Genomic DNA, 14,584 nt, shown 5'->3' on the forward strand with positions numbered 1-14,584 from the left:
ATGTCACGCCCCGGCCCCGCCCCCTGCCACGCCCGGTCGGTCCCAGATGCCAGGAGGTTAGTCTGCTGAAGGCCAGGTGTGTTTGTCCTCGCGCAGTCTCTACTGCACATAACAGCTTCGGACAAACACACATGGCCTTTTATATTATAGGATACAGCCTACTGAAAGACTGGCCTGTAATCAAGAGGGGCAAAACTATATAAAAGTATTGTAAATTTGAGTAATAGTTTCTAAATTCCACCAAATTCTAGTCCTAAGGGCACACTAACTGGCCAGATTTTCAGGATATCTGAACTACAGCACATGTAAAATGATCATATATTGTAATCAGTAATCATGGTTATTAGCCTGCTCTCACCCAAGGTAATCTTAAAAATATGTCCTGTTAGTGTGCCCGAGGACTAGAAATGTGAAACACTGACCCAGTGAACCTATCATATCCCTCTAACAAAAGCTCCCAAAATCAATGTTTAAATCCACAATTTCCCCTGCTATTAATCCCAAAACTGTAGAAGGCTGATAGCAACCACAGAAACGTGGGTAACATAAGTAAATCACTATCTCTTGCTAGAAGAATACCACTGTTTGAAAAAAAAAAAAAGAGGATAACAAGGATTGTGGATACATAAAGAACTATGGTACAATTTTGATATGGAAGATCCTTGGGCTGGAAGATAACCAGAACATCAAGAGAATTTACCATTCTAACTCTCCAAAATCTGCCTGTTAGTGTGCCCTTAGGCCTGGAACTGAGAACACTGACCTATACTGCTCCTCTATCATAAGCTCCCAGAATAGAGGATTAAACCCAAACTTCCCTACTAAATATTATGCTAAAGAGCCTAATCACAAAACAGTGGAAGTATCATGCATTTTTAACCATTTTTTCATAGAAAATTTGTATTTAAAGTGAATGTCAATTTTCAGCAATGAGTGCCCGGTTTTTAAAAATACTTTTAAAAACAGGGGCACTTTCACCGGATTTGTAGAAATACTTACCTTTTACTTCTGCAAAGCCAGATCGATGATCCCCCGCCTTCTTCTTCCTGCTGTACAACCACAGCAATGACGAAACTGGCTTCCTCCAATCACAGCCGGGCATCATGAGATGTACGCTCTGGGGTGCAAGACATGATTGGAGGAAGCCGGTTTTGTCATTTCTGACGTCAGTACAGAGGAACTGAGGCTGGGATCGGCGATCCGGCTTTGCAGAAGTAAAAGGTAAGTATTTCTACAAATCCGGTGCAATGTAAATTTTCATCAATGAAAGTGCCCCTGTTTTTAAAAGTATTTTTAAACACTGGGCACTCATTGCTGAAAATTGACCTTCACTTTAATGTGCAGCTGCTTCTCTTTCATATACATGACTGAAATATGGTGAGTAACCTGTCCCTTTAATCCTCAGTGGTCTGAGAAAATAGTGAACAGATTTACTTATTATTGAATATCTTCATGAAACCCAACATTTTTTTCTCATTATTTAGATGTATTTCATGATCTAATCTTAAAATAATATATTAATATAAATATATATATATATATATATATATATATATATATATATATATATATATATATATATTAATATATATATATATATATATATATATATATATATTAATATATATATATATATATATATATTTTTTTTTTCTATTATCAAATTTACTTTGTTGTCTGGTATCCTTTGTTGAAAAGCAGTCAGGTAAGTTTAGGAGCGTGCATGTGTCAGGATCACTATATTTTTGCAAAGCTTTTAAAAATTATACATTTAGAAGATTACTAGATGGCAGCAGTACTCTTCACATGTTCATGGTACCTACCTAGGTATTCTCTTGAACAAAGGATGCCAAGAGAACAAAGCAAATTTGATAAAAAAAAAAAATCCTATTTACTTTTTATTATTGGGTTTCATGACCTTTTAAGCCCATATACTCACATGTTGCACAGAAGTCTACTGGTTACTTCCGATCCCTGACGTTGAGAAACACAGTTTTCACACACGCAACGTGTCACACAGATGTACCTTGACTTGGAAAATTGCCTCTTCTCTATGCACTGGTGTCTGTATAAAAGAAAATACAGGAGAGTCAATACTGGAAACTGTAGTAAAAAATAAACTGCTTTAATTATTAAGCCAGGGGTTGACAAATCTGTTTAAAATTTAGGAGCCGGTAAGAATATTTAGGAGCCAGGCACACTTTTAGGAGCCAGACAGTGGTATTTGTGTATAGATCATGGAGAATAACCAAAACTGTTAGGAGCCAGGGATAAAATTCTAGGAGGCAGTGGCTCCTAGACTCCTGTGTTTGTCGAGCCCTGTAAAAAGCCACTGGTTTTTGAGGAAACAAGTCATAGCTCTTTCATTAGAGCACAGATTACATTAAAGGAAAATAATAAAACTATCTAATTCTTTATATCATTTTCTTATTAAACAGAAGTTCCACTAGTGAACACATTTGGTGCAGCACATGTAACAATCTGCCAATCACTGGATGTGCCTTGCTTACGACAAATACCAGAGTGAGAGGGATGCACAATTTTAACTCTTTAAATCTTTGCAGGGGATAAATACATAGTAAATTAATGTTCACTTAAATACACAGTTAGTGCAAAAGTTTAGGCACCCCTTACCATAACAACATATTTTGATGATTGGCTAAGTGAAAAGAAGTTAACACAACCACTGCTGTAAAGGCACACTCTAGATATTTCTGCAAATGTTTTACTGTGTGTTTAACCCTGGCAAAATGGTTAAATAAATAGTTAAAATCGGCGCTCCCCGTGCCACACCAGATGAGGAGTAGAATATGGGGGTCTCAGGAGTGCAGAATATTTAACATCCACTGCACAATGTATTTAAATAGGACATGAAACATAAAAAAAAAATGATTTCATCATCCAAACAGATCAGTGTTTCTCAACCTTTGTTTAGCAAGTATCCCTTAAAAGTTTACATTTGTACCCCCAAAAGCAACATGTAATTATTATTATTTTAAAGGGACAAGTAACCCTTTTTTCTTTTATGATTCAGCCAGAGCATACAGTTTTAAACAACTTTCCAATTTACTTTATCTTTTTATCTTTTATATTATCAAATTTGATTTTGTTCTCATTGTATTCCTTGTTGAAAAACATACCTAGGATGGCTCAGGTGCAGCAATGCACTGCTGGGAACTAATTGCTGTTTAGTGGTAGCACATATATACCTCGCTATTGGTTCACATAATGTGCTGAGCTAGCTCTCAGTAGTACATTACTCCTCCTTCAATAAGGGATACCAAGAGAATGAGGCAAATTTAATAATAGAAGTAAATTTAAAAGTTTTTTTATAACAGTAAAAAAAATATGTGCGTTTCATGTCCCTTTAATAAAAGAGCCAATTGTGGATTTCTCAGAATTTGACTAATTGGTAAGAAATATATTTTTCAGGAATTTATTTTTAAATCCAGTTTTGCTGAATGCAAATACATCAAATCTTTGGAAATGTTAGAACAAATAATAAAAAAGCAACTTCTAGAGATATTACAACAGGAGAAATAATTTAAAAAGATTGTCACATAGCGAGTAGTTACTATTCTTTTGCCGTTTAATGTCCCTTTAATATGATGAGGGACATATAGAACACCTAACATGGCACTTTTAACCATGGCATATTTTCCCTTAGCAGCATCTTGTAAAAAATAATGAAACTGTTGGGGTACCCCTTGCCCCCCAGAGGTGCACGTACCACAGTGCGATAGGAGAGAGAGCACAAGATTTTTAGGAATTTCCAAAAGAACTTCTAATGTCAAATTCCCCTATGGCATTCTTTGCTGATCAGGATACTTAGGTAGGTGCATGTAAGTGTCTGGAGTACTAGACAGCAGCAGTGTGTATTCCATTGTTCAAAACATTCTTGCAAAACCACTGCTATAGACACGTGCACGCTTTCATGGTTCAAATGTATGCAATTTTAAACAACTTTACATCTGTTATAACATTTGCATTGTTCTCTTTTGTCCTGGGTAGGCTCAGGAGCAGCAACGCACTACTGGGGGCTGGCTGCACATATATGCCTTTTCTCACTGGCTCACCCGATGTGTTCAGCTAGCTCCCAGTAATGCACTGCTGCTCCTTCAACAAAGGATACCAACAGAATTAAACTAATTTGCTAATTAAAGTAAGATGAAAAAAATGCAGATAATTAGCCCCCAGTGGTGGCTAGGAACCTGCCATTACCTGCATGTAATTAAAAAGTAGATGCAGTTACATCTGTTTAAAAAAAAAATCAATTTATATTTAAAGGGAGCATGCAATTTTAAGCAACTTTCTAATTTACCCCTATTATCAATTTTCCTTTGTTCTCTTGCTATCTTTATTTGAAAATGCAAGAATGTAAGCTCAGGAGCTGGCCCATTTTTGGTTCAGCACCTGGGTAGCGGTTACTGATTGGTGGCTACATTTAGCCTAAGCTTCTTTTCAAATAAAGATGCCAAGAGAACAAAGAAAAATTGATAACAGGAGTAAATTAGAACGTTGGTTAAAATTTGGGTTTCATATCCCATTAAGTAACCCTCGTTTACGAATAATAAATACATTTCAAAGTGTTAATGTCCCTTTCATGATTGTTCTGGACTTTAATCTAAATGCAATTTGTTACTGGTTTCTGCAAATAATGTACAGCAGATTATGTGATCAACTGGGAAATTCATCTCCGGATTATTTTTGATTGAACAAATGTTTAGGTGAATTGAAGAGCCAGATTCAATCATTCAGATCTACTTACTGTCCATAAAAGGGCACACCTCATCCATTTAATCCTGAACAGTTATGTTACACATGCTGCAGGGTGTGCAGGGAGGAACATGTATTGTGACTTTGCAATTTAGTTCAATAATCAAATTTACTTTGATCCTGTGGTATCCTTTGTTGAAAAGCATACCTACGTAGGCTCAGTAGCAGCAATGCACTACTAGGAGCTAGCTGGTGATTGGTGACGGCACATATATGCATCTTATCAGATGTGTTTAGCTAACTCCCAGTAGCACATTTCTGCTCGGAGGCTGGCTTTAATTATGTGTTTAATCCATTTGCAGGAGTTAAACACAATTACATACAAGCAATAGTGCAATAATAAAATGCTCTAACACATTATATCCATTTCTTATTGCATTTTTATATCATTAAAACTTTTTCATGAAAAAATATCTTAGCATTTTTAAATAAAGTAATTTTATGTGCATGATAGAAATGGTTAGTTTTCCGTCTCTTTAATGATCTAATAAAGAAATGATTCTGTACTTTTGCTCTTGCACTTAATATCAAAACTGCAAATCCAGAGTTCAGGATCTCTTTCTCCAGGGAGACACAACACAAGCGCATAAGCTGCTTTACTCTGTGACGTGAGCCGTTTCCAACAAAGAAGAATTAACATCAGAGCAAGCAAATGATCATTAGGAGGAATGTGAATATAAGGAACTTCTTTATAAAACTGTCACATATCAGATAGGTAGATATATATATACGTTTAGCAAAGATGTGCACTCTCACTTATATGCAACAACCAGGGTGCTAGTGAAATTAGATATAAAATCAGAAACAGACCTTGCACTCGCTGGATTTTTTAACAAACTTTTTTACTTGGCAAAAATAGTGACGTTTCGGGGACAGTGTATCCCCTTCCTCAGACAGTGAATGCTTCAAACTTAGGTGAATTTATACAAACAAATAAATAACCCCTCCCCCCAATTAGCAAAAAAACCGCCAAAAGTGTTGCTATGGTGACCATATGTCACACAAAGTGAACATCGTATATACATTATAATATAAGCAATCAAAACTATGACAGTGAAGATGATCAAATTAAAAGACCTGTAGTAAAATGAACATGGTAAACAACTTAACATTTCAAGTACTGGTATTCTTAACAAATCCCTAATGTCCGTTATTGTCCGGGGAGCCAGCCAATATTGGAAGCCTTATATGTTGTAGCCTAGGTGGTCAGGCATAAAATACACACTCAAAACCTACCAAGATGGGAAAACAAAGTTCTAATGTAGATCGCCGTGTCCCACGCCATCGCAACACGCCCGCACTAGGTAGAACAGACAAACCCGGAAGTGCATCGGCCGATCACGTGTCTGGCCATGCACCAATCACTCGGGTTGCGGTTGGGGTTGTCATGGCAATGGGTCACAACGATCCAAATAGCAACAAAGAAGCATATCGGACAAATCAGCTACTAAGCATAACATTGTAATAGTACACATCAATAGATACTTGTAATAAGTGCTGCTACAAGTGCTATACCACTGCCGTAAATATAACCAGTAAATCATATATATAGAGCCATCTTGCCGTATTCTGATGGGGGTATAATAATATCATACATTCTCCCTAGAGCGCATCTATATCATAGTGGACGCTGCTACAGGGACTATATCACTAATGTGCATTCACTATCCAATATGCACAGTGTACCATGATGGAGAATATGTACAAATTTATACACGGTAATATCACCCATTAAAGAAGGTGAACTGGGATGGCATGACCAATGAGAGAGTACCAAACGCCCCAAAGAAAAGAACCAAAATAACCCCACCAATACTTAAATACAAGGAAACCGAATAAAAAATGGGAAAATAGTGTTAGTGAAAAAAAGAATGTTAGTGAAAAAAAGGAAAGGGAGAAACAGACGAATAAAAATAAACTGTAAAGATAAATAAATATAAAAATAAAAATAAAATTAAAATAAAATAAAATAAAATAAAAATAGAAATAAATATAAAAAAATAAAAGTAAATATAAATATAAAAAATATTAATAATAATAAAAATAAAAATAAATATAAAAATAAAATAAAATAGAATAAAAAATAATAAATAATAATTAATAAATAAATGAAAATAAAATGAGAATAGAGTGTGGACTCTCAAGTAGAAAAAATCTGGATAACATGGACTCCCATGGTAAATAGGCAGATCTCCCTAAGAGCTGGGTCTAATTTAAAAGAAACAATGCCAGTCAAACATAGTATTAAGTCCATGTGGTTGCAGGGTATTCAAACGAAAAATCCATTTGGCCTCAACTTGCAGGAGAAGTGTATCCCTATCACCACCCCGCCTTAATGGGGGGACATGATCAATTAAGGTGAATCTCAGATCATGGAGTCCATGGCCTTTCTCCACAAAGTGCCGGGCCACAGGTTGGTCACTAGAGCCCTTCTTAAGGGCCGTTCTGATGGATGATCTGTGGTTAGCGAACCTGGTCCGGGCATCGTCAGTTGTTTTTCCCACATAGAACCGCCCACAGCTGCAGTTTAATAGATATACCACATGAGAGGTGGTGCACGTTAGCACATGCCTAATCTTGAACCTCTGATTGCGATGGGGATGTCCAAACGTTGGTCCTGGAATCATGGCATTACAGGTGGTACATCCCACACACCTATAGCATCCTGGTTTCTTTCTCTGTGTCAGCCATGTCTCAAGGTTATAGCAATGTGTGGGGTCCGTGAGCATCAACAGATCTTTTAAATTTTTGTCACGTTTATAACCCACTCTCGGAGGTTGCCACTTGTTAAATGGAAGAGAGGGGTCACCTTGTACGATGTGCCAGTGTTCTCTTAGTGTTATGCCTAAGGCTCTAGTCGAAGGACTGTATACCGGTATACAGTCCTTCGACTAGAGCCTTAGGCATAACACTAAGAGAACACTGACAAAAATTTAAAAGATCTGTTGATGCTCACGGACCCCACACATTGCTATAACCCTGAGACATGGCTGACACAGAGAAAGAAACCAGGATGCTATAGGTGTGTGGGATGTACCACCTGTAATGCCATGATTCCAGGACCAACGTTTGGACATCACCATCGCAATCAGAGGTTCAAGATTAGGCATGTGCTAACGTGCACCACCTCTCATGTGGTATATCTATTAAACTGCAGCTGTGGGCGGTTCTATGTGGGAAAAACAACTGACGATGCCCGGACCAGGTTCGCTAACCACAGATCATCCATCAGAACGGCCCTTAAGAAGGGCTCTAGTGACCAACCTGTGGCCCGGCACTTTGTGGAGAAAGGCCATGGACTCCATGATCTGAGATTCACCTTAATTGATCATGTCCCCCCATTAAGGCGGGGTGGTGATAGGGATACACTTCTCCTGCAAGTTGAGGCCAAATGGATTTTTCGTTTGAATACCCTGCAACCACATGGACTTAATACTATGTTTGACTGGCATTGTTTCTTGTAAATTAGACCCAGCTCTTAGGGAGATCTGCCTATTTACCATGGGAGTCCATGTTATCCAGATTTTTTCTACTTGAGAGTCCACACTCTATTCTCATTTTATTTTCATTTATTTATTAATTATTATTTATTATTTATTATTTTTTATTCTATTTTATTTTATTTTTATATTTATTTTTATTTTTATTATTATTAATATTTTTTATATTTATATTTACTTTTATTTTTTTATATTTATTTCTATTTTAATTTAATTTTATTTTATTTTAATTTTATTTTTATTTTTATATTTATTTATCTTTACAGTTTATTTTTATTCGTCTGTTTCTCCCTTTCCTTTTTTCACTAACATTCTTTTTTTCACTAACACTCTTTTCCCATTTTCCCATTTTTTATTCGGTTTCCTTGTATTTAAGTATTGGTGGGGTTATTTTGGTTCTTTTCTTTGGGGCGTTTGGTACTCTCTCATTGGTCATGCCATCCCAGTTCACCTTCTTTAATGGGTGATATTACTGTGTATAAATTTGTACATATTCTCCATCATGGTACACTGTGCATATTGGATAGTGAATGCACATTAGTGATATAGTCCCTGTAGCAGCGTCCACTATGATATAGATGCGCTCTAGGGAGAATGTATGATATTATTATACCCCCATCAGAATACGGCAAGATGGCTCTATATATATGATTTACTGGTTATATTTACGGCAGTGGTATAGCACTTGTAGCAGCACTTATTACAAGTATCTATTGATGTGTACTATTACAATGTTATGCTTAGTAGCTGATTTGTCCGATATGCTTCTTTGTTGCTATTTGGATCGTTGTGACCCATTGCCATGACAACCCCAACCGCAACCCGAGTGATTGGTGCATGGCCAGACACGTGATCGGCCGATGCACTTCCGGGTTTGTCTGTTCTACCTAGTGCGGGCGTGTTGCGATGGCGTGGGACACGGCGATCTACATTAGAACTTTGTTTTCCCATCTTGGTAGGTTTTGAGTGTGTATTTTATGCCTGACCACCTAGGCTACAACATATAAGGCTTCCAATATTGGCTGGCTCCCCGGACAATAACGGACATTAGGGATTTGTTAAGAATACCAGTACTTGAAATGTTAAGTTGTTTACCATGTTCATTTTACTACAGGTCTTTTAATTTGATCATCTTCACTGTCATAGTTTTGATTGCTTATATTATAATGTATATACGATGTTCACTTTGTGACATATGGTCACCATAGCAACACTTTTGGCGTTTTTTTTGCTAATTGGGGGGAGGGGTTATTTATTTGTTTGTATAAATTCACCTAAGTTTGAAGCATTCACTGTCTGAGGAAGGGGATACACTGTCCCCGAAACGTCACTATTTTTGCCAAGTAAAAAAGTTTGTTAAAAAATCCAGCGAGTGCAAGGTCTGTTTCTGATTATATATATATATATATATATATATATATATATATATATATATATATAAAGAAAGAAGTCCAGCGCAATACCCACCTCTAGAGGGCCTATATCTGCAACCACAAAATTTAACCGATAAAAAAAAAGTGGTGCACGGATGGTGAGTCTGTACAGAAAGTTAAATACAATTAAAATAACAACAGTTCATAAAAACAATAAATTCAAGCATATGTGCCTTTCACAGGTCGTAGCGAAATACAAATAAAAAACAAAAGGGGGGCAAAGGGTGAAAATCCCCCGGACAGTCTATATGGAACAGCCTTTGCAATGAAAGGCAGCTGGGGGGTAAAAATGCTAGCAGTCCTACTTACAAGACGTCACCTTAATCGGCTGTGTCCTCATCTGGACAAAAAGAGGGGTGTTCTAAAAGAGCAAATTTGACTTTTGAAGTTGTTAAAGGGATATGAAACCCATTATTTCGTGATTCAGATAGCTCAGCAATTTTAAGCAACTTTCTAATTTACTCCTATTATCAATTTTTCTTCATTCTCCATGGGTTGCACTTGCTGATTGGTGGCTACATTTAGCCACCAATCAGCAAGCACTCACCAGGGTGCTGAACCAAAAATGGACTGGCTCCTAAGCTTACATTCCTGCATTTTTCAAATAAAGATACTTAGAGAATGAAGAGAGTTGCTTAAAATTGAATATACTGTACCTGAATCATGAAAGAAAAAAAAATTGAGTTTCATATCCCTTTAAGCACACAGTGAAAGAAGGGAATTAAATGGGCTAAGGCACTGGTTTTCAAACCTGTCCTCAGGCCTCCCCAACAGGGCAGATTTTCAGGATTACTTTGGATGAGAGCCGGTAAAATAACTGTTTACTAATCAGCTGATTACTTCCCCTGTGTTCCAGTTCAGATATTCTCAAAATGTGGCTTGAGGATGGGTTTAAAAAACAGTGATCTAAGGAAATAGACCATTTTATTTTTAAAGTAGTAAAACTAATACAACATACCCCTCTATACTCTGCAGATGGAAGCCATGATTACTTACAGTCATTTCCAGCTCCCAATCACCTGACCTCAGCGCTGGCACACCACCTTTTTCTATGAGACCGGTCTGCAAAGGTTAGCGCATACTGCACGCTGCTTGGGTGACCTCCATATTTTAAAATGTTTACCCCTTATTTTCTAATACTCCACCTGATGGAAATGCCCTCAGAATTTGTTATGGTTAGGAAAAGGAAATGTTAGGTTATAGAGCGCAGGAGATTTGTGGGTATAGAGGAAATACTTTCCCTGGAAATAAAAATGTTATATATTTATTCCTGAATGAAGGTTTACGTCAGAGGTTCCTATACTGCTTCAGAGATATAAGTTACCACCCCTTTTGGTTTAGGTCTTGCAGATAATTATACAGGATCACAATATACTGGTCTGGCAATGTACCTATCTACTGCAAACATCAGTTAGGGACATAGACTCAAAACATCTTTATTCCATTTCTAAATGCATTACAGTGTTTTCTTATGGATGTCCCTGTGCTGAATAAACCATCTTTTACAGTGGAAGATCAGCTTGTAAACAATAGATGCAACAATAGATAAACTGAGTGCTATGTAATCACAACTGCACTATAAACTAATATTGCTCAGGGATCAGGACTAAATACACGTGCACGCCCCTGATGCTATTTTAGTACAAGATTGGAGTAGTTGTGTGATAGTTTCAGACTGTACTGCTTTGTTAATACAGCCCCAGCATAAAGCACGGCTGTTTAACCCCTGGATTACACTACCACATACTAAGCAGCTGCATCCCAGCTGCTGTAATATTCTGAGGTTTTTATATAGAGATGCAGAATGACATAACTGCAGTGAGTACCTTTCTATACCATATTCAAGCTTTAGGTTCTATGCACTAAACAAAAGCACAACCCCCAGTAAGAATATTCTGTGCAATGCAGGATTCTTACAGTGTGCAACAAATAAATAAATCTTCCCAGTGGTAAAGAAGCCCAGGGCCTCACGGATGTACACAGATCACACAAGTGCTGTAACCTTTGTAACATGCAGAAGAGTTGCAGTGCACAGACTGACAGCAGCCTCCCCCCATACCTGTAATATGACAGCTCCAGGGTCTGGCACACACAATGCGGGCCACTGATTGTATGCTGTTGTGAGCATGCGCAGATGGTACGGGCGGCTTAAAGGGGAAATGTCACTCAGCTTCTTAAAGTGGAAATGCCACTCATGTTTCAATTACTTTGTCAGACTCCAGTCCTATTTTCTAACCACGAGTATTATTATATAATGCTAAAATGATCTAAGCACCAGAATCCTTAGAGGCAATATTGCATATATTCCCCATAAATATCAATTTAAACATATATTTCTCTGATTTTAATGCCCTCGTGTGACTTGCGCTTTCCCTTAATTCTAACTGTTAGTTGTGTACATATTGACTATATAATCCAAATAATCATGACACAAAAGAGGAGTTGTCTACCTTTGTATTGACTTATTTAATTGTATGTTTATTGAATATTACAAACAGACCCTGACTGTGATCTTTGGCATTGCATATTTATGCTTTTGAATTCACTGTTTCCTATGAGCAGTGCTGAACACATGACTGGAAGCTCAGATTTACTGTCCCATCTCCTGACACTGGTTGTTTGAGTGACTCAGAGGCTCAGGGCATAGTCTGGATGCCGGTTTTGTGTCGTGAATGGTTTCCCCACCGAAAATGGTTTCCCCACAGAAAATGGTTTCCCCAGGCATTCGGTCCGGGTCTATTGGAGGACTTGTGTGTGCTGAGTGGGAAGAGGTGTGGTCATTTTTAGGTGGTGCCTGGTATAGTAAATACTTGTACATAAATAGAAGTGTAAATGAGTCAGGAGTAAAAGCAGAACAGAGTTTATAATCTGTGACAATCCCACAGTTCCCAAATGTACAGCACAGGTACCACTGAGAGATAGACTAGTCATGGGCTGTAAACTCCGCTCTCTCACCACAGCCCTGTAAATGACTCACAAAATAAAACTGAGAACCACCTTGCCACTCCCTGCACTGCATGATTGTTCACATCATTGCCAGCTCAGCCCTGGCACGCTAATGTGTCTCCCTGGTTTAGCATACCAGTGCCAGATATTGACCAACCAGGATATCTGGAAGGAATGAAATACCAAAAAAAAAAATGTATGAATGATAGGAGCTCTGGCTTCCTCATCTTATGTCCCAGAAACCTGGTACCACCCTACCCCAACTATGGACAGGCTGTCTAGGTGCCATGCTCTTATGCCCAGCTCAAGACTTATGTTTTAAATGGATTTGAGGTTTACTTGAAATACATCACAATGTACAATCATTTACACCAGGGGTGGACTGGTCTGGGGGGCAGGGTGGCAATTGCCCCTTTGGCTTTTTTATTAGTGGAATCAGGGCAGATGCAGTGTCCTTCAGTTTGCATACGTGTGCCAATGGTGTGTGCCTGGTCTGTAAGTAAATCACCATATGGGGGGCAAATATAGTACAATTGAGATGTGTACAATCCAATCAGATGTTTACTTTAGCTTTTATCGGTGCCCACTAGGCATGCACATTTGGCAATTCTCTAAGAATTCAGAAAATGGCCGATGGTAGCGGCTTCTGGCTCTTTTCGGAGACGGATTTATTCTTGTGCAAGGACAACACTTCTGGATTTGCACACTAACACCAATGACTCACAAACAGGAGCAATGTCCAAATTATATTGATTTTGAATCGGATAAGAAGAAAAGGCTTATACTGAGTTCCTGTTACCCTACTGCACTGGTTTTCAAACCTGACCTCAGGCCTCTCTAAAATCCAGGGTTTGAGGATATCTGAACTAGAGCACTTGTGAAATAATCAGCCGATTACAGTAAACATGGCTATTTTACCTGCTCTCACCCAAGGTAATCCTGAAAATCTGGCCTGTTGGGGAGGATGGAGGACAGGTTTGCCCTACTGTGGAGGACAGTAGTGCCCTACTGTGTAGCCAAGGATATCTTTATTGGATGTAATAAACAAATATAATTGTTCTCTACTAACAATATAAATAACACAACACATAAACACTGCTAGTGTGAAACTAAAAAAAAATTTCTTCACAGACAATATTTTCAGATGCTGTGCTGTGCAAGTAATTCATTACTGCATTTTTATAGTATAATGGTCATAAAATGGTAAATTCATTTTCCATCTACGTCTTGCATTTTAATTACTTTTCCAAATGTAATTAACTAAGGTGTTTAATATTAAACAATATTTTAGGTAACAGCTGATGACTAATTACAGAATACATTTGTAATGTAAAATGCAAGCTTGTTCTCTAATTTCTGTACAAATTGTAGTTGTATTTTTTTATGAGTTCACTACTGAAATGAATCTATGTCACTAAATAGCTTAGTAGACAGAACACAATACAATATCCAAGGTTAATGGCACCAGACGTGTGACTTATTGAAGATGACTTTAGAAAGCGACTTACTGCTCATCACTGCAGACAGTTATCCCCACCACAAAGCAGTTCCTGGGCTGTTTCCCAAAATGCAGACTATTAGCACAAAACGAACAAAGATCTCACTGCACAAGGTTCTTCATGGCTTCAGAATCAATATATGCAAATTTAACAGCACATTACAGACATTTGCTTATGCTCTTATCACAGCAGTCTAGCGTTTGTACAAAGTCTAAAGTTCACCATTTAAATGATTAAAGGGACATTAAGCACTTTGAGATATTAATATAAATGTATAATTATATGTAGTTAAAGGGACATGAAATCTTCATTTTTTTTCTTTCATGATTTGGAAAGAGCATGCAATTTTAAACAACTTTCTAATTTACTTCTATTATCCAATTTGCCTCATTCTCTTGATATCCTTTCTTGGAAAGCATATCTAGATAGG

The 14,584-nt window shown here is 37.5% G+C and overlaps 1 protein-coding gene across 2 annotated transcripts in view; it reads right to left on the bottom strand.

The window, feature by feature from the left end:
• The window catches only part of SEC22C (SEC22 homolog C, vesicle trafficking protein), a 74,960-nt gene extending 60,708 nt beyond the window's left edge, over window positions 1–14,252 (bottom strand). Inside the window, exons 1-2 of one of the 2 annotated variants that reach the window (XM_053713747.1) lie at window positions 14,164–14,252; window positions 1,940–2,065 (exon numbers count right to left, since the gene is read on the bottom strand). The gene's annotated coding sequence lies outside the window, so the exon portion shown is untranslated. Of the gene's footprint in view, window positions 1–1,939; window positions 2,066–11,768; window positions 11,817–14,163 lie in introns of those variants that run through there. The other variant, XM_053713748.1, reaches the window with a different exon arrangement.
• Between the last annotated feature and the right edge of the window lie 332 nt (window positions 14,253–14,584).

This window comes from Bombina bombina, chromosome 5, assembly GCF_027579735.1.
Source record: "Bombina bombina isolate aBomBom1 chromosome 5, aBomBom1.pri, whole genome shotgun sequence".
Lineage (NCBI taxonomy): Eukaryota > Metazoa > Chordata > Amphibia > Anura > Bombinatoridae > Bombina > Bombina bombina.